Here is a 12,887-nt window from a genome sequence, read left to right on the forward strand (position 1 = left end):
ACATTCTCAAGGATAGATCACATCTTGGGCCACAAATCAAGCCTCAGTAAATTTCAGAAAACTGAAATCGTATCAAGCATCTTTTCTGACAATCCTATAGGATTAGAAATCAATTACGGGGGGAAAAAACCTAAAAAAACAAGTACATATATACTAAACAATGGATTACTGAAGACATTCAAAAAAATACTCAAGAGACAAATGACAACAGAAACACAATAGTCCAAGACCTAAGAGGGATGTTTATAACAATACAATGTTACCTCAATAAACACGAATAATTTCAAACAACCTAATCTTACACCTAAAGCAACTAGAGAAAGAACAAAACCCAAAGTTAATATGAGGAAAGAAATTGTAAAGAACAAAGCAGAACTAGATGAAATGAAGATGAAGAAAATAATAGCAAAGATCAATGAAACTAAAACCTGGTTCTTTGAGAATTTAAACATTGATAAACCTTTAGCCAGACTCAAGAAAATATAAGGATTTTACCATGCTCCTTCATCTGCTGCAATGTTTCTCTGTCTTTTCATTGTGTTTAGTTTACAGTGTTTGTGGTCTCCTTTCTTAAGGCTGGAAGGTTATAGTTCTTTTTAATTGTACAGAGTCTGCCCTCCATGGGTGGCGTTGGGTCAGTGCCTTGTGAAGGTTTCCTGGTTGGGGGCATGTATGCCTATGTTGTGGATGGTGCTGGATCTTATCTCTCTGAAGGGGAATGCCATGTCTCGTAGTGCATTTTGGGGTGTCTATGGGCTTGGTATGACTTTGAGCAGCCTTTCTGCTAATGGACAAGTTGTATTCCTGTTTTGCTAAAGGTCTGGCATGAGGCATCCTGCACTGGAGCTTGCTGGCCTTTGGGTGGAGCTTACTCTTACTGTTGAGATAGAGGCCTTTGGGAGAGCTCTCACCAATTAATGTTACATGCGTTTGGGAGCTCTCTGCTGATCCAAAGTTCTGGATTCAAATCTCGACCCATTAAAGGTTGAGAAGCCTGACCCATTACTGTAGCACCAAGACTTCACATGACACATAGCACAGAAAACAAAACCCCAAGACTAATGGTGAAACAACACTCAACAGCCAAGAACACCCAAAGAGACCCACACACTTACAAAGAGAGGAGAAAAAAAGAAGAAAGGATAAAGCTTTTGCACAGTAAAGGAAACTATAAACAAGGTAAAAACACAGTTCTCAGAATGGGAGAAAATAATAGCAAATGAAACAACTGATAAAGGATTAATCTCCAAAATATACAAGCAGCTCACGCAGCTGAATACCAGAAAAACAAACAACCCAATCAAAGTGGTCAGAAAACTTAAACAGACATTTCTCCAAAGATATACAGATGGCTAATAAACACATGAAAAGATTCTCAATACACTTATTATTAGAGACATGCCAATCAAAACTACAATGAGGTATCACCTCACACCAGTCAGAATGGCTATCATCAAAAAAAATCACAGACAATAAATGCTGGAGAGGGTGTGGGGAAAAGGAAACCCTCTTGCAATGTTGGTGGAATCTAAATTGATACAGCCACTATGGAGAACAGTATGGAGATCCCTTAAAAAACTAGGAATAAAACTACCATATGACTCAGCAATCCCACTCCTGGGCATATACCCTGAGAAAACCACAACTGGAAAAGACACATGTACCCCAGTGTTCATCACAACACTATTTATAATAGCTAGGATATGGAAGCAACCTAGAAACCTAGATGTCCATCGGAAGAAGAATGGATAAAGAAGTTCTGGTACATATATACAATGGAATATTACTCAGCTATAAAAAGGAACAACTGAGTCTGTCTTATGAGCTAGATGAACCTGGAGCTTATTATACAGAGTGAAGTAAGTCAGGAAGAGCAAAACAAATATGAAGTGTTTAAATCCTGAAAGATGATGCTGTGAAAGTGCTGCACTCAATATGCCAGCAAATTGAGAAACCTCAGCAGTGGCCACAGGACTGGAAAAGGTCAGTTTTCATTCCAATCCCAAAGAAAGGCAATGCCAAAGAATGCTCAAACTACCGCACAATTGCCTTCATCTCACATGCTAATAAAGTAATGCTCAAAATTCTCCAAGCCAGGCTTCAGCAATGTGTGAACCGTGAACTTCCTGATGTTCAAGGTGGTTTTAGAAAAGGCAGAGGAACCAGAGATCAAATTGCCAACATCCGCTTCCAGAAAAACATCTATTTCTGCTTTATTGACTATGCCAAAGCCTTTGACTGTGTGGATCACAATCAACTGTGGAAAATTCTGAAAGAGATGGGAATATCAGACCACCTGATCTGCCTCTTGAGAAATTTGTATGCAGGTCAGGAAGCAACAGTTAGAACTGGACATGGAACAACAGACTGGTTCCAAATAGGAAAAGGAGTACGTCAAGGCTGTATATTGTCACCCTGCTTATTTAACTTATATGCAAAGTACATCATGAGAAATGCTGGACTGGAAGAAACACAAGCTGGAATCAAGATTGCCGGGAGAAATAGCAATAACCTCAGATATGCAGATGACACCACCCTTATGGCAGAAAGTGAAGAGGAACTCAAAAGCCTCTTGATGAAAGTGAAAGAGGAGAGTGAAAATGTTGGCTTAAAGCTCAACATTCAGAAAACGAAGATCATGGCATCCGGTCCCATCACTTCATGGGAAATAGATGGGGAAACAGTGGAAACAGTGTCAGACTTTATTTTTGGGGGCTCCAAAATCACTGCAGATGGTGATTGCAGCCATGAAATTAAAAGACGCTTACTCCTTGGAAGGAAAGTTATGACCAACCTGGATAGCATATTCAAAAGCAGAGACATTACTTTGCCAACAAAGGTCCGTCTAGTCAAAACTATGGTTTTTCCAGTGGTCATGTATGGATGTGAGGGTTGGACTGTGAAGAAGGCTGAGCACAAAAGAATTGATGCTTTTGCACTGTGGTGTTGGAGAAGACTCTTGAGGGTCCCTTGGGCTGCAAGGAGATCCAACCAGTCCATTCTGAAGGAGATCAGCCCTGGGATTTCTTTGGAAGGAATGATGCTAAAGCTGAAACTCCAGTACTTTGGCCACCTCATGCGAAGAGTTGACTCACTGGAAAAGACTCTGATGCTGGGAGGGATTGGGGGCAGGAGGAGAAGGGAATGACAGAGGATGAGATGGCAGGATGGCATCACTGACTCGACGGACGTGAGTCTGAGTGAACTCCGGGAGTTGGTGATGGGCAGGGAGGCCTGGCGTGCTGCGATTCATGGGGTCTCAAAGAGTCGGACACGACTGAGCGACTGAACTGAACTGAGAAACCTATTTGCAGGGCAGCAGTTGAGACATAGAAAACAGACTTGTGGACACAGCTGGGGAAGGAGAGGATTGGGCAGATTGAGAGAGTAGCACTTAAACATACATATTACCACGTGTAAAGTAGATTGCCAGTGGGAATTTGCAGTATGACTCAGGGAGCCGAAACCGGGTGTTCTGTGACAACCTAGAAGGCTGGGATAGAGTGGGAGGAAGGTTCAAGAGGGAAGAGACATGTACGCCTATGGCTGATTCATGTTGATGTATGGCAGAAAACAACACAATATTGTAAAGCAATTGTCCTCCAATTAAAGAAAAAGAAAAAAGGAGAGTGTTCAAATCAATAAAGTTAGAAATGTAAAAGAAGTTACATTGGACACGACAGAAATACAATGGCTCATCAGGGATCACTGCAAGGAACTGCATGCCAATAAAATGCAGAACCTAGAAGAAAAGAATAAATATTTTAGAAAGGTACAGCCTTCTAAGACTGAAGCAGGATGAAATAGAAAATAGGAACAAACACACAAACAAAAGTTCAGGACCAGAGGGCTTCACAGGCAAATATTATCAAACATTTAGAGAAGAATTATCACCTATCCTTATGACACTATTCCAAAAAACTGTGGAAGGAACACTCCCAAGTTCATTCTACGAGGCCACCATCATCCTGATACCAAAACTAGACCAAAAAAAAAAGTAAGTTACAGGCCAGTATCACTGATGAATATAAATTCAAAATTCCTCAGTGAAATACTAACAAATCAAGTCCAACAACACATTAAAAGGAACACTATGATACAATGGGATTTATCCCAGTGATACAAAGATTCTTCAGTATCTGCAAATCAATCAGTGTGATACACCACATCAACAAACTGAAGAATAAAAAGAATAAAAACTATGTGATCATCTCACTAGATGCAGAAAATGCTTTTGACAAAATTCTACACCCATTTATGATAAAAGCTCTCTATAAATAAAGTAGGCATAAAGGGAAGCTGCCTAAGGGCTGTATGACAAACCCACAGCTAACGCCATTCTCAATGGTGAAAAGCTGAAAGCATTTCCTCTAAGCTCGGGAAAAGGCAAAGATGTCCACTGTCACCTCTTGTATTCAGTGTAATTCTGGAAATCCTAGCCATGGCAGTCAAAGAGGAAAAACAAAATAAAAGGAATTCAAATTGGAAAGGAAGAAGTAAACCTGTCACTGTTTGCCGTGACATGATGCTATACATAGAAAACCCTAAAGATGCCACCAGAAAATAGTAAACTCATTGATGAACTCTAGTAAAGTTGCAGGATACAAAATTAATAAACAGAAATCTCTTGCATTCCTGTACACTAACAATGAAATATCAAAAAGACAAATCCAGGGAACAATCCCATTTAACATCACATCAATAAGAGTAATATACCTAGAAACAAACCTACCCCAGGAGGCAAAAAACCTCTACTCTGAAAACTCTAAGTGACTGATGAAATGGAGCTGGGGAACTACTTGACTTCAGATCATAACATGATACTATAATACCCCTAAATACACACTACAAATACAGTGTAGTACTAGCACAAAACCAGAAAAGATCAACGGAATAGGATAGAAAGTCCAAAAATAAACCCATGCACCTATGGTCAACTAATCTACAACAAACGAGAAAGGACTATACAATGAAGAAAAGACAGTCTCTTCAATAAGTAGTTCTGGGAAAACTGAACAGCTACAGGTAAAAAAAAAAAGAAATTAGGACACCATATGCAAAAATAAAGTCGAAATAAATCAAAAATCTAAATGTAAGCCTGGACACTATAAAATTCTTAAGAGGAAACTATAAGCATAACAATCTCTGACATAAATGAGAAAAACATCTTTTTTGACCCACCTCCTAAAGAAAATAAAAAGAAAAATAAACAAATGGGATCTGATTGAAAGCTTCCACACAGCAAAGGAAACCATACACAAAATGAAAAGACAACCCACAGAAAGGGAAAGAATGTTTGCAACTGAAGCGACGGACAGGAGATTAATCTCCAAAGTATATGAGCAGCTTTATGTCAGAAAAACAAACAACCCAATCAAAAAATGGGCAAAATATCTAAATATATATTTCTCCAAAGAAGACATACAGATGGCCAAGAACACATGAAAAGATGCTCAACATCATTAATTATCAGAGAAATGTGAATCAAAACTACAATAAGGTGTCACCTCACACCAGTCAGAATGGCCATCATCAAAAAGCCTACAAAAAAAAAATACTGGAGACAGTGTGGAGAAAAGGAAACTTTTCTATACTGTTGGAGGGTATAAATGGACACAGGCATTATAGAAAATAGTATGGAGGTTCTTTAAGAAACTAAAAATAGAACTACCATATGATCCAGCAGTTCCACTCCTGGGCATATATCCAGAGAAAAACTCTAATTTGACAAGACACATGCACCCAGTGTTCAGAGCAGCACTGTTTACAATACTGAAGACACGGAAGCAACCAAAACATCCACTCACTGATGATACGGTTACTTCCTATATATGTATTTCAAAACTATTTGGTGTTAGAAAGCTGGAAGTACTGGATAAAAACATCTTATTTGTATCTGTTAATGGTTAAGTTTCAATGCTAGAGTCTCAATAAATAAGGTCCAAATAAAGGGTTAAAAAAAAAAAAAAAAAGGAATATTACTCAGCCATGAGAAGAATGAAATACGACCATTTTGCAGCATCATGGATGGACCTAGAGATTTTCATACTACGTGAAGTAAGCCCTTGAGAGAAAGATAAATATCATATATTACATGTGGAATCTAAAAAAAAAAATACAAATGATATGGGTTTCTTTACAAAACAAAAACAGAATCATGTATGTAGAAAACAAACATGGTTACGAGGGGGAGAAGAGAGGAGGTTGGGATTGATGTATACACACTACTATATATACATTACTAATAAGTACCTAATGTATAGCACAGGGAATTCTGCTTAATACTCTGTAATGACCTATCTGAGAAAAGACTCTAAAAAAGAGTGGTATATGTATAACTGATTCAATTTGCTGTGAATCAAAACCTAACACAACATTGTAAGTCAAATGTTGAGGTTTGACAGAAAACAAAATTCTGTAAAGCAATTATCCTTCAATTAAAAAAATAATTTAAAAAAAAAATTTAAAGAAAAGTGAACCCTCCTACACTATTGATGGGAATTTAAATCAATACAACCACTATGGAGAACAGTATGGGGTTTCCTTTAAAAACTATATAGAACTACCATATGATCCAGGAGTTATGCCTAGGCATATACCTACAGAAAACCATAATTAGAAAGGACATATGTACCCCAATGCACACACTATTTGCAATAGCCAAGACATGGGAGCAACCTAAATGTCCATCAGCAGAGGAATGGATACAGAAGATATGTATACACACAATGCAATATTCCTCAGCCATAAAAAATAATGGAATAATGACATTAGCAGCAACATGAATGGACCTAGAGATTATCATACTACATGAAGTAAGTCAGACAGAAAAAGACAAATATAATATCATTTATATGTGGAATCTAAGAAAATAATACAAATGAACTTATGAAATGGAAACAGACTCAGACTTAGAAATCAAACTTACAGTTACCAAAGGCGAAAGGTTAGTGGAAGGGATAAATTAGGAGTTTAGGATTAATATATACACACTCTATATATAAAATAGATAATCAACAAGGTCCAACTGTATAGCAGGAAACTCTACTCAGTATTCTTTAATAACCTGTATGGGAAAAGAAACTGAGTAAGACTTAGCTGCTAGCTGCTAAGTCACATCAGTCGTGTCCGACTCTGTGTGACCCCACAGACGGCAGCCCACCAGGCTCCTCTGTCCCTGGGATTCTCCAGGCAAGAATACTGGAGTGGGTTGCCATTTCCTTCTCCTAAATATATATAGGGTTGGCCCAAAAGTTCATTTGGGTTTTTTATGTACAGTGTTACAAAAAAAACCCAAATGACATTTCTGGCCAACCCAAGATAGAGCTGAATCACTTTGCTCTACACTTGAAACTAACACAATATTGCAAATCAACTATAATTCAATATAAAATAAAAATTAAATGGAAATAACAAAATTATAAGAAAGTAATATAAATTTTTCATCAAAGTTAGATTCTGTAATATAACAATGATGGTTCATTATTATAAGTTGTTTGAAAGTTAACAACAAATGTGGTAGAAGTAATCATAACTATAGTAATCTGTTATTGGATGCACAATATAAAAGTATATAAAGTGTAACATCAATACCCTAAACTGTGGAGGGGGAAGGTGAATGTTTAGAAATGCTATCAATGCTAAATTGTTATTAGCTTAAAATAGTGTGTTGCAATTTTAAGATATTTTATATAAATCTCATGATAAGCACAAAGAAAAACCCTGTAGTAATTACATAAAAGAGCATAATGGTTAAGCTTATTGATACCAAAAGACATCAAAACACAAGGAAAGAAAGCAGGATAAGAAGCTGTGAACAATGAATCTACAAAATAGCCAGAGAGCAGAGAACAAAATGGCAATAGTAAGTCCTTACAAATCGATACTTACTTTAAATGTAAATGGATATAGTTCTCCATTCAAAAGAATAGAATGGCTGAATAAATAAATAAATAAGGAGATTCAACAATATGCTGCTTGTAAGGAGAAGGCAATGGCACCCCACTCCAGTACTCTTGCCTGGAAAATCCCATGGATGGAGGAGCCCGGTAGGCTGCAGTCCATGGGGTCGCTAAGAGTCAGGCACAACTGAGCGACTTCACTTTCACTTTTCACTTTCATGCATTGGAGAAGGAAATGGCAACCCACTCCAGTGTTCTTGCCTGAAGAATCCCAGGGACGGGGAGCCTGGTGGGCTGCCATCTATGGGGTCGCACAGAGTCGGCCACGACTGAAGTGACTTAGCAGCAGCAGCAGCAGCAGCTGCTGCTTGTAAGAGACCCACTTTAGCCTTAAAGAAACACATAGAGTGAAAATAGGGTGATAGTGTGTGAAGGAATGGAAAACACATGGTAACCATAGAAAGGACATTAAAAATGAGTAGCTATACTTATATCAGACAAAAATATACTTTAAACTAAAAATGGTAAAAAAAGAAACAAAAAAGGTGTTTATAATGATAAAGAGGTCAATCCACCAAGAAGATACAACACTTGTAAATATTTAGGTACCCCAAACTGGAGCACCTAATGTGTAAAGCAAAAACTAATCAAGCTAAAAGGAGAAATAAACAGTAACACCATTATAGTTAAGGACTTTAAATCCTACTCTCAACTATGGTTAGATCATCCAGACAGAAAATCAATATGGAAATAACAGATTTGAACAATACTATAGATCCAAATAAACATGACAGACGTATACAGAACCCTACTGACAGCAGCAGAAGACATTCTTCTCAAGTACACAAGGAACATTTTCTAGGATAGATCATATCAGTCCATAAGTCTTCCAAATTTAGGAAGCCTGAAATCATATCAATATCTTCTCTGATCATGTGGCATGAAACTAAAAATTAATAAGAGCAATACTGGAAAACTCATGAATACATGGAAATTAAACAACATTCCCCTGAACAACCAATAGATAAAAACAGAAATTACAGGGGAGTAGAACAAATTGAGCCCAACATTAGCAGAAGAAAAGAAAAAAAATGAAGATTAGAACAGAAATAAGTAGCAAACAAGAAAAGTACAAAAGGTTAACAAAACTGGGGCTGGTTCTTTTAGAAGATAAAATTGGAAAACAAAACAAATTAGCTATACTAGCCATGAGATCAGATCAGATCAGATCAGTCGCTCAGTCATGTCCGACTCATTGCGACCCCATGAATAGCAGCATGCCAGGCCTCCCTGTCCAACACCAACTCCCGGAGTTCACTCAGACTCACGTCCATCGAGTCAGTGATGCCATCCAGCCATCTCATCCTCTGTCGTCCCCTTCTCCTCCTGCCCTCAATCCCTCCCAGCATCAGAGTCTTTTCCAATGAGTCAACTCTTCACATGAGGTAGCCAAAGTACTGGAGTTTCAGCTTTAGCATCATTCCTTTTTTTTTTTTTTTTTTAATTTTTTTTAAATTTTATTTTTAAACTTTACATAATTGTATTAGTTTTGCCCAATATCAAAATGGGCTGATCTCCTTCAGAGGACCCAAATCAATGAAATTACAAATGAAAAACAAGAGACATTGTAAGTGACATCAGAGAAACACAAAGGATCATAAGAGCCTACTGCTAACAACTCCATGCCAGCAAACTGGAAAATCTAAAAGACATAGAAAAATTCTTAGAAACATACAATATGCCAAAACTGAATCAGGAGGAAACAGAAAATTTCAAAGACCAAATACTAGTAAGGAGATGGAATTAGTAAGCACAAATCTCCCATAAGAAAAACTCAGGACCAAGTGGCTTCACTGATATATTTTACCAAACATTTAAAGAATTAATACGAATCCTTCCCAAAGTCTTCCCAAAAAGTCCAAAAGGAAGGAACACTCTCAGAGTTACTTTATAGGACCTGCATTATCCTGAGACCAAAGCTAGGAAAGGATACCATTAGGAAAAAACAAAACAACTGTAGGCCAATATCCCTAAGGAATATAAATACAAAATTCTCAATAAAAACTAAAAAAATGAATTCAGCAGCACAATAAAAGTGTCATTCACCATGATCCATGAGATTTAACCCTGGGATGCAAGGATGGGTCAACATACACAAATCAATATATGTGGTGCTGCTGATTGTGCTCAGTTGTGGCTGGCTCTTTGCGGACTGTAGCCCACCAGGTTCCTCTGTGCACGGAACTTTCCAGGCAAGAATACTGGAGTGGGTTGCCATTTCCTTCTCCAAATATATGTGGTATATTGTATTAAATAGGATGAAATAAATCTCCAAATGCAAAAAAGCATTTGATAAAATTCATCATGTTCATGATAAGAATTCTTAACAAATTAGGTATAGATAGAATGAAAGTGCCTCAACGTAATAATGGCTGTATCTATAATAAGACCACAGCCTACATCATACTCAATAGTGAAAGATGGAAAACTTTTCCTCCAAACAGAAGAGTGCCCACTCTCACAACTCCTATTTATTATAGTACCAGAAGTTCTAGCTTGAGCAACCAGGCAACAATAAATAAATAAAGCATCAGCATTGGAAAGGAAGAAATAAAATTGGCTATATTTGCAGGTGATATGATTTTATAACAAGAAAAGCCTTGACCTAAATACTGTTAGATCTAATGAATGAATTCAATGACATTGCAGGATACAAAATTAACACACAAAAATTCATAGCTTATTTCTTCCCTAATAACAAGTAATCTGAAAAAGATACAAAGAAAATGATCCTGTCAAAAATAATAAAATAAAATATTAGGAATAAATTTAACCAAGGAGGTGAAAGATCTCTACACTATAAGACAATGATGAAATCAAAAAAGACAAATAGATGAGAAGGCATCCCAAGTTCATGAATGGAAAGAATATTGTTAAAATAGCCATACTATCACAAGGCTTCCTCTACCAAAATTCCAAAGGCAGTTTTTTTTGTTTTTTTTTTTTGTTTTTTTTTAACAGAAGTAGAATAAACAATCCTAAAATTTATATAAAGCAAGAATAGAGCACAAACAGTCAAAGAAATCCTAGGAAGAACAAAGCAGAAGGCATCATATTTATGATGTCAAGCTATATTATAAAGATATAATAATCAAAACATCATGACACTGGCACAAAAACAGACATATAGACCAGAGGAACAGAGTTTAAACCCAGTATTAAACCATATGTATATGATCAACTAACATCTGACAAGGAAGCCAAAAATACCTAATGGAGAAAAGACAGTCTTTTCAATAAACAGTGCAGAAAATTGGATATTCACATGTAAAAGAATGAAACTAGACCCTTATTTTACATCACTCACAAAAATTAACTCAAAATGCATTAAAGACTAAAATACAAAGGCCAAAACTTAGAACTCACATAAGAAAACAAGTGGTGAGCTCCATTACATGGATCTGGTCAATGATATTTTGGATATGATACCTAAAACACAAGCAGCAAAATCAAAAATAGTGAACTACATCTTACTAAAAACCTCTGAACAACAAAAGAAATGATCAACAAAATGAAACGACAACCTGTGGAATGGTAGAAAACATCTGCAAACCATATATCTGATCAGGAGTTAATATCCAAAATAAAGAACTTATACAACTCAATAGCAAAAACTCCCCAACAAATCCAAATAATCTGATTAAAAAATGAATAAAGGACCTGAATAGACATGTTCCATAGAAGATATATACGAAAGGCCAACACATACATCAAAAGATGCTCAAAATCAATAATCATAAAAGAAATGCATGTCAAAACCACAATAAATTACCTCACCACTTTGTCATCAAAAAGAGAAGAGATAATAAATGCTGGAGAGAATGCGGAGAAAAGGGACTCCTCTTCCACTGCTGGTGGAAATGTAGGTTGGTGCAGACACTATGGAAAACAGTTCGAAAGTTCTTCAAAAAGTTAAAACTAGAACCACCAGTATTTCCATTTCTGGGAATATATCAAAAGAAATTGAAAACACTATGTCATAGAGACAGGTGCACATCCATGTTCATATAAGCATTATTTACACTAGACAAGGCTTACTCGGTGGCTCAGATGTTAAAGAAACTGGCTGACAATGCAGGAGATCCAGGTTCAGTCCCCAAGTTGGGAAAATCCCCCAGGGAAGGAAACAGCAACCTGTCCCAGTATTCTTGCCTGGATAATTCCATGGATAGAGGAGTCTGGCGGGCTACAGTCCAAGGAGTTGCAAAGAGTCGGACAGGACTGAATGACTATCACTTTCACTTTTTTCACAACAGACAAGACATAACAAAATAAGTGTGCATAAATGGAAGAATGGATAAAGAAGTTGTTTATGTATATGTATGTGTGTGTGTATCCATGGAGTCGCAAAGAGTCAGACACGGCTGAGCAACTTCACTTTTCACATGGACTTTGAAGGCATTACGTTAAGTGAAGTAAGAGAGACAAAGACAAATACTGCATGATCTTCTGGAATCTCAAAGAAAAAACCCAGAAAAAAACAAAAAGAAGAAACAAAACCAAACCTCATAGAAAAAGAGATCAAATTTGTGGTTACTAGACACACTGAGAGGGAACGGGGATGGGGAGGGGGGAGGGTGTGTTGGGGTGGAAGTAGGGTAGGAATTGGAGAAAGACGTTCAAAAGATACAAACTTTCAGTTAATAAATAAATACTAGGAATGGAATGCACAACATGATGACTAGTTCACACTACTGTATGTATATCTGAAAGTTATGAGAGTAAATTTTAACAGGTATTTTCACAAGGAAAAAAATATACATATGCATTAAATATATATGTGTGTGTATACATATATGTAATGATGGGTGTTAATTAAACTTAATGTGGTAATAATTTCAAAATTATGTAAACCAAATCATTATGCTGTATACCTTAAACTTATACAGGGCTATATGTTAATATCTCAGTGAAACTGGGAAAAAA

General features: G+C 36.8%; 1 long non-coding RNA gene across 3 annotated transcripts in view; it reads right to left on the bottom strand.

The window, feature by feature from the left end:
- The window catches only part of LOC123329979, a 251,054-nt gene that overhangs the window by 16,595 nt on the left and 221,572 nt on the right, over positions 1–12,887 (bottom strand). The gene's annotated exons all lie outside the window — the stretch shown is intronic.

Source organism: Bubalus bubalis, chromosome 17, assembly GCF_019923935.1.
Source record: "Bubalus bubalis isolate 160015118507 breed Murrah chromosome 17, NDDB_SH_1, whole genome shotgun sequence".
In the NCBI taxonomy this organism is placed as follows: Eukaryota; Metazoa; Chordata; class Mammalia; order Artiodactyla; family Bovidae; genus Bubalus; species Bubalus bubalis.